The sequence below is a fragment of the Cetorhinus maximus genome, chromosome 31 (assembly GCF_964194155.1).
Source record: "Cetorhinus maximus chromosome 31, sCetMax3.hap1.1, whole genome shotgun sequence".
In the NCBI taxonomy this organism is placed as follows: Eukaryota; Metazoa; Chordata; class Chondrichthyes; order Lamniformes; family Cetorhinidae; genus Cetorhinus; species Cetorhinus maximus.
The window spans coordinates 762,384-781,530 of NC_135909.1; the positions used below are offsets into that span (position 1 = coordinate 762,384).

At 46.0% G+C, this 19,147-nt stretch overlaps 1 protein-coding gene across 3 annotated transcripts in view; it reads left to right on the forward strand.

The window, feature by feature from the left end:
- Window positions 1–19,147, forward strand: part of LOC144670180 (ADP-ribose glycohydrolase MACROD1-like) — an 886,999-nt gene that overhangs the window by 684,424 nt on the left and 183,428 nt on the right. The window lies entirely within an intron of this gene.

The window sequence follows — 19,147 nt, forward strand, 5'->3', positions numbered from 1 at the left end:
GATGAAAGGTCACAGACCTGAACATTAACTCTGTTTCTCTTTCTACAGATGCTGCCAGACCTACTGATTATTTCCAGCATTTTTCTGTTTCTGTTTTTATTTCAGATTTCCAGCATTCACAGTATTTGTAATGCACAGGGATGCTTTAATGAGAGGGTGGTAGAAGAAAATAACAATTTTAGAAAAGGAATGTTACACAAAGTTAATAGATAATAAGAACATGTATGTCTTTGATGTCTGGGACCATTGTTAGAATTATGGCACTGTGGGAGAGTCAGCCACTGATGGGCTCTTCAGCTCTGAAGATGTCATGTGGACTCGAAAAATTGGGCGGAATCACCCCAGATTTGCATGGCGGGTTTTCACGCCGTATCGTCCCAAAACCACCACATTATTTATGCACTCCCGGGAAACACGCCGTTTCCATGACAAGCTCATCTACCTGCCCGCCATCAGCCCTCTGCTGCATCATGCCGGGCGCCATGTTTAATGTCTAGCCACAAGTACACATCTCAGTGCTTCCAGACCACCACTGCCCTGAAGCTGAAGAAGATTGCAGCCCCCAGGTTCAGCAACGCGTCCCTCGAGCGCCTCTTGATGCCGTGGAGGCCGCCGGGATGCCCTCTTCCCCCGTTCTAGCCACAGGATGGGCAGCAACAGCACTAACCTGGCTTGGGAGGTGGTGACAGCAGTGGTCAGCGCCAACGCCCTTCGAAAGAGGACAGCCACCCAGTGCCGCAAGAGGATGAATGATCTCCTCCGTTCTGCCAGGGTAAGTCACTCTTCTCATCACTTTCAACTCACACGCTCACAAACCCATCACACATGCACAGGGCCCTCACTCACTGCCGGTTTAAGGGACATCACCATTCACTCTCTCGCACTTACTGTCATTGTCCTCATCCTGTCCACGGGACCACTCACCACCCACATAGGCCAGGCATACTTATCATCTGGCCTGGCATCCTGTTTACACTTCCTCCATCTCTATTCATGCAGCACAAGCTGGCACACAACAAGAGAGAGAGGTTGCAGACCGGTGGTGGAATGCCCGAAACCAAGGCCCTCATGAACTTTGAAAACAGAGCCATCCAGCTGGCCGGTGAGGATCTGGACCGGTTCTGTGCTGACAGTGAGGTCAGCGGTGCCCTACCAAGTGAAGGTCCAGCAGTGCAACATCCATCAGACAACCATGCTGTGAGTGATGCATCCTGTTTCGCAAGCGACTGCCATGCACTAATTATCTCTCCTTACTTCTGCAGGCACATCTGCCAAACAGCCGACAGAGTCCACGACCCAGGGCCTCAAGCCCTGAAGAAACCTCTGAAAAGGAATCTAGAGTTACCCTCCCTGAAGTCCCATCACAGCACTCACCCACACCCTCCACCAGCGCAGAGATACACACTCCGGTGGGACCTAGCTTTATAATAGCCCCGGGATCACAATCTGGTGAGCACATTGCACCGTCCAATCCACAGCAGGTGGAGGCAGGGACTTCCCAGGTTTCTGGCACTCAGGAGGACTACTGGAGGCAAGAAATCTGCTGAGTCCAAGTCAGATGACGAGCCCCTGGACTCAGTCATGTCACAGTTGCTGGAGCTGCAAAGGCAGGCTTGGGAACATCAGAAAGGGATGTCCGCTGCACTCCTCAGATTGCAAGGTACATTGGAGGAGCCCGTCCATCTTCACTCTGAGGTGATAGCGCCGGCATGCCAACACACTGAGGTCAACACTGGTAGGATGGCTGCCACCATGGAGACCTTGGTCCAGGACTTCGCTCCCGCACTGCTGCACGGGCTCAACTCCATTGCTGATGCCCTAATTGGCCTCCAACAGTGTGTATACAGCCAGGCAGCTCAGTCTCACTCCAGTTACCTTGCTCCTCAAGGAGTCAGCCTGGGGCCCCCAGGCACCTATAGGGAGGAGTATCAACAGGTGCACACTCTGGGCCCATCCATCCAGGTGATTCTGAGAGAGCTCAGCCCATCCAACTCCCCTCTTCCTGTGACCTCAGCAGCTCCAGCTCCACAGGCCGAGGAGGGTGCCACACAGCAGGACCCCGAAAGCAGGCCAGGGCCCTCCAAGTCTCGGCCCTCCAGGGGATGCCCACCAAAGTCATAGCAGTCAGCAGGCTGCTGGATGTTCGAGGAGTACCAAGACGTAGCGGCAGGTTAGGAAAGTTAAGGAGAATTAGTTGCACAGCCTGGGCACGGGTGTTAATGACTTGTACATACTGTTCACTATTGTCAGTCAACTCCCAAGAATGTCTCTCTGCCTATGGCTCCTTGTTCTGATGAATAGTGTTCATGTTACTCAGATGTGAAACCTTTCTGCAAAAGATAAAGGCAGGTGTCTCAGTCTAGGGCCTCTTCCCTGTGCTCTGTGCAGCCTTCAGACCAAAGAGATGGCCTAGCCTCACACTCCCTGGAAACGTTACTGACGCCTGCACCTCGGCGGTGCTGGTCATTGCTGCCAGAATGTAGTGGGTAGACCCCACAGAATTCTCCCATTCTCTCCGTGTGCACTCAGCCCCTTTAAGGTGGGGCTGCCCCCATTTCTTTAGCATCTGTGACCACTGATGCTGTGCTCCTGAAGGGTTCAGGTGATGAAGGCAGACAATGGATCAGATGCTCCTAAAGTTTCATGGCTGCGTCTCTATGATATGACCATGATTGCAGAGCGCAAGCGAGCTGCCCTCGACCAGACAGGAGTCAGACATTCTCAGAGGCTATGTGAAGATTTATGGAGCATCCTCATTGCATGTCATCATCATCCTCCTGCAATTGAGTGACTATTAGGGTCTCCACTGCGTCTCCACGACTGGAGCATTCTCACAGAGGGTATTCGTGCTGCCATAAGCCAGACTGGAGTCAAACGTTCACAGATGCGATGTGAGGATCTATGGGGTCACCTCTATGGGGCCATCCTCTACAAATCTAACCTCCCGAGCGCACCTCCCTCACCTAGCCAGTGTGAGGGCCTCATCACCGTCATCGTCCTCTGAGGACCTCCTCACCCTCATCCCCGTCGGCGTCCTCCTCATCGGAGGAGATGTGCAGCTGCTCCATCTCCTCCTCAGCCAGCTCGTCTCCTCGTTGGAGCGCCAGGTTGTAAAGGGTGCAGCAGACAACAACGATGCGTGACACTCTCTGCGAACTGTATAGCAGGGCTCCACCAGATCGGTCCAGGCACCGGAATCTCATCTTCAGCATCCCAATTATCTGTTCCACAAAGTTGTGAGCTGCAGCATGAGCCTCATTATACCGTCGCTCTGCTGCACTCTGAGGCGGCCTCACGGGTGTCGTCAGCCATGGCCTCTTGTTCTCAAGGAGCCATCCCCACAGCTTCTGTGGAACCTGGAAGACCCCAGGGATCTGTGACCGACTAAGGAGTAGGTGTTGTGCACACACCCTGGAAACCGTGCGCACACTTGTATGATGCATTTTTGGTGGTTGCACATCAGCTGCACATTCAGCAAATGGAACCTCTTGCAGTTGATGTAGTCCCACCGTGTGTTGCGACAGAGATCTGAGTGCCACATGGGTGCAGTCAATCGCACCCTGCACCTGTGGGAAACCCGAAATCTGGGCAAATCCAATCGCTCTTGCATCCTGGCTGTCCTGGTCCTGAGCAAAATGCACAAAGTTGTGTGCCCTCGCAAAGATGGCATCTGTGACCTCATGGATTCATTTGTGGGTGGAGGCTTGTGAGATCCCACAGAGGTCACCTGTGGAGCCCTGAAAGGAGCCACTGGCATAGAAATTGAGCGCCATGGCCACTTGCCCCGTAGTGCCAAATCCTGCAGTAGCTGGCAGATGTGATCGACCAGTTCACTAGACATTTGCAGTCTTTGGCGACACTGGATCTTGGTCATCTGCAGGAATGAAAGGCGGCATCTATAGACCCTGGGTGTCGCTAGGCGCCAACCTGCAACAACTCGCTGTGGCTCTTGGGTGGTGTGTGCGGGAGCCCCAGTTGCCCCTTCTTCCTGAGGTTGCTGCTGCTGCGTCTGCGCAGCCAGGAGCCTCAGTCGCTCTCTCCTCCCTCTTCTTCGCACTCTGTCGGCCATCAGGCGTACAGCTAGTTCACCAGGCTCCACGATCCTGATGTAGTCCTCCTGCAGGATGAAAGAGAGAGACATGTGGTTAGCATGGGTGTACTAAGAACCTGCCCTGGTTAAGTGTGAGGGCCCCTTAACGCTTCCCGGAAAGTGCTGGCCACCACTTGGATGGCCAGAGATTAGTGTGCTGCATGGCTGCCCTGTTAGCTTGAACCATGGGGGAAACTGGTCCAAACTGGGATGCTGGCATTGCAAAGGGCTGTGAGCGCCTCCAGCAGTGACTGCTCCATGGCCAGCTTTAGTGAGGAGATTGTACAACATGTGCAGTTGTTCCACTGTTCTGCAGTCCACTAAAATGGTCATGAATTTGCAGTCTGTGCCAGTGGGAGAGAGGGTGCGGGGTGTGGGGTGGAGCCCTGGAGCACTTGGTGACTCTTTGATGCCTCTGCGTTGCTTGAGTGGGCGGATAAGCTAGGAGCCCGACCCCAATCATTTCAATGTGGCTGCGCCTGAACTGTCTCAGTTGCAGAGGAATGGTCATTATACAGGTTTCACTTGCCCGCCCTACCCTCCCACCGCGAATGCTTATGTGCTATATTCAATGGCAGGGCTGCCCTTAAACCGCCCCCCTCCCCACCAGTCACCTCAACAGCAGGGCTGCCCTTAACCACCCAGCCACCAGCCACCTCAACAGCATGGCTGCCCTTAACTCCCCCGCCACAAGTCACCTCAACGGCAAGGCTGCCGTTAACCCCGACCCCCCACTCCCCTGAAGCTTGAAGTCCAACAGGCGACCCTGGCAAGTGCTGCACAACATTACTGTGCACTCACCTCCAAGTTCCCCTCAAGTGCCAAGTGCACATCTTTTATGTGCTGTTATGAAACACATCAGCGTGTTTCCTGGACGTGCTTACGGATGATCCAGCGGAGGGGGAGTGGGTGGTGGGGACGATTCCAGTGGGCTGCCCTGATAATGAGATGCTGATGTATTACAGTGAGTTTCCCGACATCCAATGGCGGGAAATGCGGCCCTCCATCGGCAGGCTGAGCAGAAGATCGTGAACTGGTTTCCCGCTGTCATAAAACCGATCACGCCACCGATCAGGCCTGGCAGCAACGGGCACTGAAAATTCCGCCCCTTAATCCTGTTTCTCTCTCCACAGATGCTGCCATTCCTTCTGAGTTTTTCCAGCATTTTCTGATTTTATTATCACCGATGGGCTCTGCTGTCCATATACTAACTGGCACCTATATATATCCCTTGTCCAACATCATGGAAACAACTGACCTGGTCAGTTATCCCACTGCTTTTTGCCAGAGCTTGCTGTGCACAAATTGGCTACTGTGTTTTCTACCTAACAACACTTCAAAGAGTATTTCATTGGCTGCCAGCTGTTTTCAAACTTCCTGAGGTCACGAAAGGTATAATATAAATTCAAAACAGAAACAGAAATACCTGGAAAAACTCAGCAGGTCTGGCAGCATTGGCGGAGAAGAGCACAGCTGACGTTTCGAGTCCTCATGACCCTTCAACAGAACTGAGTAAAAATAAGTAAAATATAAATTCAAGTTCTTTCTTTTAACCCGTCTTCTTTCTATTGACTGCAAGATATTTGTCCCTCCTAAGAACTTTACATATGGGTGAGGAAATTGTCCAGACTACTGGTAAGTTTGCTGTTTAATCAGGGAACAATGTAGTTTTTTCCACATCTTGACCTGTGAATAGAAAACACATGTTTAATTATTTAGTAAAAGAACTTCAACGACTGTAAGGAACTTTGGGTCCTTTTCTGGGATTTCTCCAGTCCTGCATTCTGGGATTTCTCCAGTCCTGTACTCTGGGATTTCTCGTCCTGCATTCTGAGTTTTCTCCAGTCCTGTACTCTGGGATTTCATTCCAGTCCTGTACTCTAGGATTTCTCTGGTCCTGCATTCTGGGATTTCTCTAGTCCTGTACCCTGACATTCCTCAGGTCCTGTATTCTTACATTCCTCTGGTCCTGTACACTGGGATTTCTCCCATCCTGTCCTTTGGGATTTCTCCGGTTCTGTACACTGGGATTTCTCCAGTCCTGTATTCTGGGATTTCTCCAGCCCTGTATTCTGATATTTCTCTGGTCCTGTATCCTGAGATTTTTTTCTGGCCCTGTATTCTGGTGTTTCTCCCGTCCTGTGTTCTGGGATTTCTCCGGTCCTGTATCCTGAGATTTCTCCCGTCCTGTACTCTGATACTTCTCCGGTCCTGTATCCTGAGATTTTTATCCGGCCCTGTATTCTGGTGTTTCTCCTGTGTTCTGGGATTTCTCCAGTCCTGCACTCTGATATTTCTTCAGTCCTGTATTCTGGGATTTCTCCAGTCCTGTATTCTGGGATTTCTCCGGTCCTGCACTCTGATATTTCTTCAGTCCTGTATTTTGGGATTTCTCCAGTCCTGTATTTTGGGATTTCTCCAGTCCTGTATTTTGGGATTTCTCCAGTCCTGTATTCTGGGATTTCTCCGGTCCTGTACTCTGATATTTCTCCCGTCCTGTGTTCTGTGATTTCTCCGGTCCCGTACTCTGGGATTCCTCCGGCCCTGTATTCTGATATTTCTCCAGTCCTGTATTCTGGGATTTCTCCAGTCCTGTACTCTGATGTTTTTCTGGTCCTGTAAGCTGTTGTTCATCATAAATCTGGGCAGTTGTTATTTTGCGCAGTGACAAGAGTTTGCTCGTCAGCTTTTTTAAAAAGAATATTTCTGCCAAAAAGTTAATTGTATAAATAAATAAGGATTAATCAATGCGTGAGTTTTTCCATTATCACTGAGTAATAATTTGTGCAGTTCACAGATGATTTGATTGTGCTGTTCTGTTAACTTCAACGATTATCAATTAACAGTCCTTCACTTTTCATTAACAGCTATTGCAGGACCCCATTTTTCCTTTGGCCTGGCATTTTACATTTCGCTCACTCACAAACACTAACATACTCATGGCAGTGCAGCAATCAGTAATTTTTTTTGCATAGATGCAGGCCATTTGCATGTGAAGTAAAAACTTAATCTGCTCCCCAATTAGCTCTGTGAATGGTTTGGTGCATAAATACATGACTTGACCTTGTCCTGAATCAGTTTCCGTCTCCAGACTTTATGGAGTTAACTGTGGCAGCACCTGGGAGGCAACAATTGACCTCAGCATCCCTGGGTTCAAAAAGAAAGAAACTTAGCTGGGGTTACAATTCCTGATCATGATGCAGTGATCCCATGTATGAAGATTGGTGGGAAGCTGACTGATCCCTCCACAGTCGATGAGTGCTGTAGATGAAACACAAATCAGTGACTCCAGAAGAGGATCTAGTCGGAGAAAAGACAGAAAATGTTGCTCAGCTGGGTGCTTTTCAAAACCACAAGCTCTATGAAGGCTTACTGGTGTGAAATCAGCTGTATTTTCTGTGTTGGGACCGCCCTTCACTTTTCTCACTGTATGAGTGGTGACCAGACGACAGGCAGGGACTAATGTGTAGCCCATGCAATGCAGGTCTGCTTTTGTTTGTACTTCTCATTGGTTTATAATTTTCTGGCTTGTGTGTTTGGAAAGGACTGCTGCTTCACTGGTGGATACATCTCAAAGTCACAGAGCAAGACCTGTCAGTATTGCGAGTTTGAAATATAGGAAAATTCATGAGAACATGTAATTAAACTTCCTTCATGGCCTCCGCAAGCTCCATGATGCAAACCTAAATAAGCTCACAAAGAGAGGAAGCTTGGACACCATGCCCTGATTTACTTTGGCAATTAGTGGTGATCCACTAGCACCTTGATTTTAAAATTCTCATCCTTGTGTTTATAGCCTGATCCTCCCCATCTCTGTAACCTCTTACAATCCTCCAGTAACTCTGTACACTTCCAACCCTGACCTCTTGCGCATCCCCACTTCCTTTGCCCACCATTGGTGGCTGTACCTTCAACTGCTTGGGTCCTAAGTTCTGGCATTCCCTCCCTAAATCTCGTCATCTCTCTCTCCTGCTTTAAGATTCATCTTAAAAACTAGCTCTTGGCCCAAGGCTCTCCCACTATCTCCTACTTTGGCTTGGTGTCACATTTTTGAATACACATCTGTGAAACAGCTTTGGATGTTTCACTATGTTAAAGATGCTATATAAATGCCAGTTATTGTGTTGCATTGAATTACATAGGATGTACAACACAGAAACAGACCATTCAGCCTCTTCCCATCTTTTCCCATCTAAGCCTGCCATTGTAACCCTGTATTCCCTTCTCCCTCGTATGTTTGCCTAGCTTCCCTTTAAATACATCTATACTATTTGTTTCAATCATTCCCTGTGGTAGTAAGTTCTGCATACTTACCACTCTCTAGGTAAAGAAGTTTCTCTTGAAATCCCTATTGGATTTCTTGGTGATTACCTTATATTGATGATATCTAGTTAGGCTCTTCCCTACAAGAAGAAACATTCTGTATCCACTCTTATCAAAACCTTTCATAATTTTAAAGAATTCTATTAGGTCACCCCTCCGCCTTTTTTGAAGAGAAAAGAGGCCCAGTTTGTCAATCTTTTCCTGATATGCATACCTATATGCTTCTGGTGTCATCCTTGTAAATCTTCTCTGCACCCTCTCTAGTGCATCTGTATCCTGGCAACCAGAACTGCACGCAGTACTCTTAACTGTGACCTATAAGTTCGACACAGGTTTGGTGTAACTTCACTACTTTTCAATTGTTTCCCTCTAGTGCTTGAGTTTCTTTTTTTCCTGGCCTTGTAATATGGAGCCAGCAACCAGTCTCAGCTACTAACTAAAATAGAAACAGAAAATGCTGAAAAAACTCAGCAGGTCTGGCAGCTCAGCCAGGAACTATTTTGACTGCTGCTGGAAGACCAAGGATTTCCACAACAGGCAGGAGGGGACCCTCTTGTTATAGAGACCCCCGCCTATTATATGGACACGTGCCACAGAAATAGAAACATTTCTGACAGCAGACATTTAAATGGATAGCAGAGGCTCTGTCAGTAACTGCAGATCGGCTGTGGGCATCCCGTTTATCTGTTTTACTTTAAGAATTAAGTTTACAAGAATTTATTGGATATCACATCCAAGCGGTTACATTCATGTCTGTTTTATTGTAGCTTTGATGGTTTGTATCTCAAACATGTTCAGCTTATGTGAAAACTTTAAACTCCAAGGTACACCTATCTTTTTTATGTGACACTTGGAAGGCTGCAGTTTGCAGTGTTCCTGCGAATAACAGATGAGGCAGAAACAGGGCAAAGAAATGAGATGTTCCCTTGAAATCTGATCTATGAGAGAGCAAGATGTCAGGTTAAACAAATGGAGAAGTAGAATGCAATAAGAAAAAGCAGAGGAAGGTGTGGGGGTTGCATTTCAGGACTTTCTGATTTACCTCATCTTTTCATTTGCTTCTTGCAACCTTGGTGGTATCCTGACCTGAGGACCTTGGACTTTCAACCAAGGCTTCTCAATTAAGAGATATGATTTGCAGCTTTTTATGTGTAACACAAACACACAGAGCAGAAACTCCTTGGTCTGTGCTTTTTCGTGATTCATTCACGAGATGTGGCCGTTGTTGGCATTTGTCATCGACACCTAATTGCCCTTGAAAAAGATGATGGTTCTGTTGCAGGTTTTTTTTATTAATTCATGTGATGTGGGCATCGCTGGCTAGGCCAGCATTTATTGCCCATCCCTAATTGCTCTCATTCAGAAGGCATTTTTAAGAGTCATTGCTGTGGGTCTGGAGTCACATGTAGGCCAGACCAGGTAAGACTACAGATTTCCTTCCCTAAAGAACATTAGTGAGCCAGATGGGTTTGTACAACAATCGACAATGGTTTCGTGGTCATCATCAGACTTTTTATTGAATTCAAATTTCACCGTCTGCCATGGCGGAATTTGAACCCGGGTCCCCAGAGCATTACCCTGGGTTTCTGGATTACTAGTCTAGCGACAATACCACTACGCTGTTGCCTCCTCGTAAACTTCTTACTCTAGAAGAGATGGAGACAATGGTCTTTTATTGAAAACACATTTATTTAAACACAAGCTATTTACAAAGGTTAGGTAAGATCAAGACAGGAGCTACTCTCTAAGGTACTTCTCAGTCCCCTTCAGTGAGTGATATTACTGGGATGTAGCTCCTTATGCACCTGCTCAGTAGCTATCATTAGAGTTAACCCTTTACTATGGTGAACTTCTTTCTTAAACTTTTGCAGTCCGTGTAGTGAAGATACTCCTACAGTGCTGTTTGCTAGTGGGCTGCAGGATTTTGACCCACTGACATTGAAGGAACAGTGATATATTCCCAAATCAGGATGGTGTGTAACTTAGAGGAGATGGTGTTCCCATGCCAATTAATGGCCACTGAACAGCCTCATCCTGCCCCTGCTGGTATTTTACCCACAGCGGGGGAAGGCCCATGCCATGCGGGGAGCCCAGCAGCTTTAGCTGCACAGACTGGTGTCGGGCACGGTGGGTACCTCCTTTGTGGGTCTAGGCTTACCAACTCTCCATGATTGGCCTGGAGTCTCCAGGAATTGAAGATCAATCTCCAGGACACTGCCGTGTGCAGTCCTGGAGAAAAAGCATCAGGACATTAAAAACTCTTTTTTTGTCATTTTCTTTGAACTTTCTCTTTACCAGATATAAAAATATTGAAAATGGATAAAAAGAAATGTCATTGAATAGTTGTCTGTGCTTAAACATGTGGAGCTACATGGTCTAAGGAAGACTGATTTATTGAGGATTAGTTGGTCGTGCAATAGTGCAGTTATCCCATGCCAGACACTGGCAAAACATATCAAATTATAGAATTGAACAGCACTGAAGGAGGCAACTCCACCCATCAAGTCTGCGCCAGCCTGTTCAAAGCGTAATCCAACCCTGCTCTTTCCTCATATCCCTGCAATTTTTTTTTGTCTTTCAATTATTTATCCAGTTCCCTTTTGAAGGCTACTTTTGAAGCTGTATTCACCACCCTATCAGGAATTGCATTCCAAGTCTTAACTACTTGTTGCATAAAAAAAGCTCTTCATCATGTCGCCTCTGGCTCATTTGCCAAACACTTTAAACCTGTGCTCTCTCTTTCAGACATTGGAAACAGTTTCTCCTTATTTACTTTATCTAAAGACTTCATGGGATTAGAAGCATCATTTTCCTACAGTGGGGTAACTGCATGATCTCAAACAGACTGGGGAAAGTACCATGCAGAGCCACAGGCCACTAGTGCATCCAATTCTCCCTGTATTTAAGTGAGCCTATAGGTTACCAGATGCAGCAATTCCAGGGGATTCCTAAAACCACATTACCAATATGTTGAATCTTAGCCAGAGAGTGGGATGCGCAGATCAACCAGTCAGTGTTGTCTGGAAAGAGATAAAGATATAACAGGTGTAAAATAAACTGCAAGCTTTCCTCCCATTTTTTTTAACATTTGAAATCCAGCCAATGTTGGAAAATGAGCAGAATTCCATTCCCTCTTCGAGGCAAAGCTTCTTGACAATGCTTTCCTATTTGTGCTCTTGTGAGAATGAAGGTGCTCATATCAGACTCCAGCTCCACTAACCTGTTCAGAAACATGCTACAGCTGTCTCTCCTCAAGTCCAGCCATTTGACAAAGCAAAAATTCTCAGCGCCATTTCCTCAGGGGACAGGCATTGTCCTTGAAGAGCAACACTTGCTCTCCCTGTTTCATTTGTCTCTTGACAGCCTGCTCTGAGCTGTCGCTTCTGGCTGAGCATATATGAAATATAAAAGTGCTTTTCTGGGGAATGAATTGATTAGTGCGCAGCTTGAAAGCAGAGCAGCAGCCTTGGATTTGAGGATAGCTAACGGGAGCCAGAATGATTACAAGAATCTATTTGTCATGGAAGTGAGGAAATATAATTGATCTTGAGATGCGGGTGTCATTAGCTGTTTATATTGTTTTCCCTTCAGATTTTCTTTGTTAAACAACTCAAGCTAGGTTGTAGTTCCACAAGCACTCCAGTAACTCAACCAAGTGGCTATTCACCCTCTGCTAAGCCTAATGGTTTTAAGCAACCTGTTTGGTGTCAGTGACGGAGGTAGCTCAATTGGTAGCACCTTTCACGACCTCAGGACATTTCAAAGCACTTTGCAGCCAACACAGTATGTTTGAACTGTAGTCACTGTACAATATAGGAAATGTAGCAGCCAATTTGCTCACAGCAAGCTCCCTCAGACAGCAATGTGATAATGACCAGAATCTGTTCTGATGATGTTTGTTGAGGGATAAATTTTGATCCCAGGACACCAAGGGGAATTCCCCTGCTGTTTGAAAAATGCCAGTATGGGTCTTTTGTTCCTACCTGAGTGAGCAATCAGGGCAATCAGTTTAATATCACATCCAAAAGTGGCACCAAAATGTCAGCCCACATCCTGAGCTCAAGTCTTGGAGTGGGTCTTGAGCCCATGATCCTCTGACTCAGAGGCAAGAGGGCTACCACTTCATGATTAGAATCATGGAATAATAGTACAGAAGGTGGCCGTTTGGGCCATCGTGCTTGTTCCAGCTGTAAAAACCAATCCAATTAGCCCCACTTCCTGTCTGTTCCCCATAACCCTACAGTTTTTTCTGCATCAAATATTTATCCAGTTCCCTTTTGAAAGTTATAGCTGAATCTGCTTTCGCCGCCCTTTCAGGTGGTGCATCCCAGTTATAAGGCTGTAGGGAAGAGGCCAAGTATGCAGAATAGCATATTTTTATCTTAAGAGGACCAGAAGAGGAAACTTCATGGGGAGCTTTGGCCATTATAGTGTCAGTAGTGTTTAATAAGATGAGAAAGAATGCAACCGAAATAGAAGTTAGAAACTAAAGATGGAAAAAAACGTTCAGCTTTAGGCAACAAGTTTTATGTTAGTGTTTCTAATTTATATCAGTGACTTGGAATCTGGAATTCAAAGCAAATTAGCTAAATTTGCAGGTGTTATCAAACTAGCAAGGACAGCAGAGGCAGTCAGAAATAATAGAATGAACAAAACAAGGTATGTGAATGGGATGCACAATGACAAGGAGTAACTTTAATACAGAAAAGTGTATAAGATGTAGGAAGAGGCAAAATGTGTACTTGAATACTGTGGTAATAGGTAAGGATTAAGTTGGAAAGGACCTCTCAGTAGAGTCTTAGTATACTCAACAGTCAACATGTCCAGACAAAAAAAATAGGTTATTGAACTAAAAGAAAAATTGCTGGAAACACTAATTGAGTCAGGCAGCATCTGTGGAAAAAGAGTCCCTGGTTCAAATTTTGCTATAGCATGGTATTTGACTGCATCTGCTGTAACATTTGAGCTTGCCCATTTTGGCTTTTACATTATCTTTTCCGGGGCAAGTTGCTGAAATTGCAAGCTGATAATCTTGCAACAAGGGAACGGGGCCTCGGGAACCTGAGTAAAGAGGACAAGCGACTGAGTACCTCCTTAACCAATGTTATTGGAGGATTGCGAAATTAGCAGCGCAAGATAAGAGAAGGAAGTGTAAATTATAGTGGATGAATTCAATGTTAAATTATATACAGAGAAAGAAATAACAGATGGCAAGAAAGATTGGATTAAGACAAAGATATAAGAGAGAAAGGAAAACGATAAAGCTATAATTTTAAATTTGAGTGTTTAAGATCTCTAACAGCAATTAAAACTTGAAGGAATGATTCTCTGCACTTGTAATAGTTAATTTTCAGTGCCAGAGAGATTGATTGGTAGTACTTAATTAGAAGGGTATTTAACTTTCTGAGGTGAGTTTAGTTTGTATTTACCTTGCAAACTCCATGCTGTTCACAGCATTTCAAAGGAGAACCAAGAGTGTGACGCTGTTTTTGTGAAGCCACCAATGGGGTAGTAGAACCTGGACAGCAACTTTTGGATACCTATACTTAACTACACACCTGCCTCTCACCTGATACTGCTATACCACTTGGGTATAAATAATAGCGAGCACCATTAGCCTCATTTTGACAGGAAGATCTGAGCCATAGCTGTAACAATTCAGGTCAGTGAACTTTCGTCAGAACTAGAATCTGTCACAGATGAACAGTTTTTCAGCAGATACAGAGCCAGGGTAAATAAAAGAGGAGGAGCCCTGTGAATGGGTGGAATGGAGGAGATGTATAACATAACAGAAGTAATGATGGTGCAATGCAATAGAAGGTGCTAATGCAATAAATTAGAGAAACAACAGATGTGTGAGCGATTATGGGAGAATAGACAATTTGGCAAAGCAGAAGGCTTTTGTGGCTCAGGAATGTGGTAGAATAAGAGCAGGTGACGCCAAGGATGAGGACCACATCAATGGACCATTACCATTAGGGTTCCCATCCCTGGCACCAGCCTACATGCATGTTTGCCCATTCCCAGTACGTCTGGTGCACCTATCCATCACAATATTAACTACTTAGCCAAAACAAGAGAATATAAGTCAGAGGCTCAAACTGTGCAGAGCCCCCTGATCAGTCTGTACCTTATGAACTGGGTCCTGTTCTAGTTCCTGAGAAACAAGGGAGTTGTTTAAGTGCTGGAGACATGCAGTGCAGAGAAAAACCATGCCTGATCCCAAGTGTCAGAAATCTGAGCTGTGGGAAAGATTGGAAAAACTTGGACTTTTAGCCTCGAATGGAGTTACTAGAAAGGTGACCAAAAGAGGTCTAGAAGATAGTAAATTTTGTGGAAGAGGCGAATCTGAGCTACTCAACTGTGGGAGGAGGTTAGGGAGCCACAGGTTCAAGCTAGCTAAAGGTGACTTCAGGCCTGATATCAGGAGGTTCTTCCAGACGCAATGAGTGACCAACGCTTGTAGAATAGAATCGCACAGCACAGAAGGAGACCATTCAGCCCATTGAATCTGCACCACCTCTTTCAAAGAGCAATCTGGCTTGTCCCACTCCCTCTTTACCATTTCCCTGCAATTTTTTTCTCCTTCAAGTATTTATCCAATTCCCTTGTAAGGCTACTATTGAAACTATATTTAAATGTATATTGAAATAAACTCTGGCAGAGTAGTGGAGGGTGGATGTAATAAGATGGGCTGAATGGCCTTCCTCATCTGTAAATAACTTGTGGTCATGTGAAACAAATTGCAGGGGTTCACAGACAAATTGCTATGACTTGCATAACATAAATCAAACTCGCAGCAGAAAAATCAAAATCCAAGGAGCAGCATCAGGACAATGTTGTTCGAAGCAAGTGGCATCTGGTTTTTATAAGAATTTCAGAGGAAATATCCCATCCATTAGTCAGTGTAAAATATTTGGGTGGTCTGTGAGGAAAATGAGAACCTCCTGCACATTCCAGCTACAATGCACAGAGCCAGCTTTCCTGGGCAAAAGTGCAGCTCACACACTGAGACCACCTTGTCAGACATACCATTCAGTGGACAGTAGATTTTCTCCTACCCTTTAACCATCATGGTGATGTCTCAGTCAATGGAGCTTGGGCCTTAAGCAGAATATCTGAATAAAAGAGATAAAATAGAAGCAAGACAAAGCAACCTGAATTGGAGGGTGAGTAACAGAATCATAGAATCTCACAGTGCAGAAGGAGGCTACTCGGTCCATTGTGCCTGTGCTGAAAAATGTGTATTTTGTATGTCAGATATGGGATATGGCTTGTCAGGGACGCTTGCAATGGAGGTGTCAGCTGTGGCTCAATGGTAACACTGGTGCCTCTGAGTCAGAAAGTCATGGGTTACCGTCTCTGGTTGGACATAACCCCAAATCCAGAGACATGAGCACATAATCCAGGCTGACACTCCCAGCGCAAAAACTGAGGGAGTGCTTCATTGTTGGAGGAGCTGACTTTTTTGTATGTAACAGTAAACCGAGGCCCCCTCTTCCCTCTCAGGTAGACGTAAAAGATCCCACAATACTATCAGAAGAGCAGGGAGTTCTCCTCAGTTCCTGAGCCAATCTTTATTCTTCAACCAACACATTAAACAGACTACCTGGTCATTTCAACATTGCTGTTTGTGGAAGCTTGCTATATAGAAATGGAATATGCAAATTGACTGCTGCGTTTTCTTACATTGCAATCGTGCCTGCACTTAAAAATACTTGGTTGGCTGAAAAGTGCCATGAGGATGTGATTGGCAGAATGTAGCTACAAGTTATTTCCTACCAATGCACAAATAGCCTAGGAAGGCTCACTGAAGAACAGGTGAGATACAGGTTGCTGCGTATGGAATGGTAGCCCATCAAGAGAGGAAAAAATAGGGAACCATGGATGCAGGAACTGAGATCTAACACCACATTTCTGTGCTCAATCTTCATATTTCAAATGGAATAGTGCAGAGGTATGGCATCAGGTTCTTAACACCCTGCTTCTGCTCGCATCTGAATGGAAGAAATGGGAGATTTCCCCTGAATAGAATTAGAGCAGGTAACTGCGGTTTAAACTAGAGCTGCTGCTGCTGCTGTACTTAGGCGAAAAACACAGTGCTGCAGCATAGATTTAGATTTTGTCCAGTAACTTACAGCAGTCCCTCAGGGAGCTGGGTTTGTGCTGTGACCTTATCAGCAATAGCTCTTCTGCTGGGTTAGTCAGGGCCATAAAACCAGGCTTAGCTCTGCTCACTGTTTGGGCACATTGAGGGGAACTAAGGGTGCTCACACTGGAATTTTTGAGCCACAGCTCCCACAGGTATAGAATTACTTTGCATATTAACTGTATTTACACACAATGCTGTAGGAATAAGACCATAAGACATAGGAGCAGAAATTAGGCCATTCGGCCCATTGAGTCTGCTCCGCCATTCAATCATGGCTGATAAGTTTCTCAACCCCATTCTCCCGCCTTCTCCTCGTAACCTTTGATCCCCTTATCAATCAAGAACCTATCTATCTCGGTCTTAAATACACTCAATGACCTGGCCTCCACAGCCCTCTGTGGCAATGAATTCCATAGATTCACCACTCTCTGGCTAAAGAAATTTCTCCTCATCTCTGTTCTAAAAGGTCTTCCCTTTACTCTGAGGCTGTGCCCTCGGGTCCTAGTCTCTCCTACTAATGGAAACATCTTCCCCACGTCCACTCTATCCAGGCCTTTCAGTATTCTGTAAGTTTCAATCAGATCCCCCCTCATCCTTCTAAACTCCATCGAGTACAGACCCAGAGTCCTCAAACGTTCCTCATGTTAAGCCTTTCATTCCTGGGATCGTTCTCGTGAACCTCCTCTGGACCCTCTCCAGGGCCAGCACATCCTTCCTGAGATATGGAGCCCAAAATTGCTCACAATATTTTAAATGTGGTCTGACCAGAGCCTTATAAAGCCTCAGCAGCACATCCCTGCTTTTATAATGTACCCTGTTTCTGTTCCAGCGATTGTTAGGGTCACAGTGACAGAGAAATCTGTGCATACTTCTGGAACGTCAACTTTGAGAAATAAATGGCTTGCTGTTAGTGCCTCCGGTCAGCATTTCATTCTTACTGAATGAATGCCGAAGTGAAAAGTGGTAAAATCAGTGTCTGATTTGGTAGCAATTACACAGGGCGGTGGGGATGGCGCATATCTGAAATTACCTCCAGTGCTGTGGGATGGGATGTGGGCGTCACTGGCTAGGCCAGCATTTATTGCCCATCCTAATTGCCCTTGAGAAGGTGTTGGTGAGCCACCTTCTTGAACCACTGCAGTCCATGTGGTGTGGGTACACCCACAGTGCTGTTAGGGAACGAGTTCCAGAATTTTGACCCAGCGACAGTGAAGGAACGACAATATGATTCCAGGTCAGGATGGTGTAAGTGTGACTTGAAGGGGAACTTGCAGGTTTTGGTGTTCCCATGTGTCTGCTGTTCTTGCCCTTCGAGGTGTTAGAGGTCACGGGTTTGGAAAGTGCTGTCAAAGGAGCCTTGTTGCTGCAGTGCATCTTGTAGGCGGTACACACTGCCACCGCTGTGTGTGGGTTGTGGAGGGAATGAATGCTGAAGGTGGTGGATGGGGTGCCAATCAAGCAGGCCATTTGCCATGGATGGTGTTGAGCTCCTGAAGTGTTGTTGGAGTTGCACTCATCCAGGCAAGTGGAGGGTATTCCTTCACACTCTTGACTTGTGCCTTATAGAAGGTGGACAGCTTTGGGGAGTCAGGAAGTGAATTACCCTCTGCAGAATTCCCAGCCTCTAACCAGCTCTTATAGCCACAGTATTTATATGACTGGTCCAGTTCAGTTTCTGGTCAATGGTAAGCCCCCAGGATGTTAACAATGAGGGATTCAGCTATGGTAGTGCCATTGATGTAAAAGGGGTGATAGTTAGATTCTCTCATGTTGAAGATGGTCATTGCCTGGCACTTGTGTGGCACAAATGTTACTTGCCACATCTCAGCCCAAGCCTGAATATTGTCCAGGTCTTGCTGCATATGAACGTGGACTGCTTCAGTATCTGAAGAGTCACGAATGGCACTGAATATTGTTCAATCATCCACAAACATCCCCACTTCTGACCTTATGATGAATAGAAGATCACTGATGAAGCAGCTGAAGACGGCTGGGCCTGGGACACTACCCCGAAGAACCCCTGCAGCGATGTCCTGAGACTGAGATGATTGACCTCCAACAACCACAACCATTTTCCTTTGTGCTAGGTATGAGTCCAGTCAGTGGAGAGTTTTCCCCCGATTCCTGTTGTAAGGTTGTAAGTTTTCTCATGAATGGGTCTAGAGGCTTGTATGGTTGAACAATAACTGTTTATTACTAACAGTGAACTATATACTTATATACAGGTTAAAGTCCTGACCAGGTGCTATCTTCATGCTGAATTTTACCAGACTCACTACGACTCCCATGTGACTCTCTACATCATAATGTGGGGGCAGTACTATTCCTCGGTCCCACATTACTCCTTACAGTCCCGAACACCCTAATACTACACCTCCCCATAAGTCTTTACCCAAATTTATTTACAATAATATTTACATACTACCCCTTCTCTCCGCAAGTCTCTGACTTTACAGATTCAGGTGGTGTGGAGGCTTTACAACTCTTCCAGACCTCATTCTTTTCAAGTATAGAGGAGTGGTAGTCTCAACTGAGCTGGGCTGACTTTGTTGGTCTGGAGTTGAAGTTGTTTGGGTTTCTAC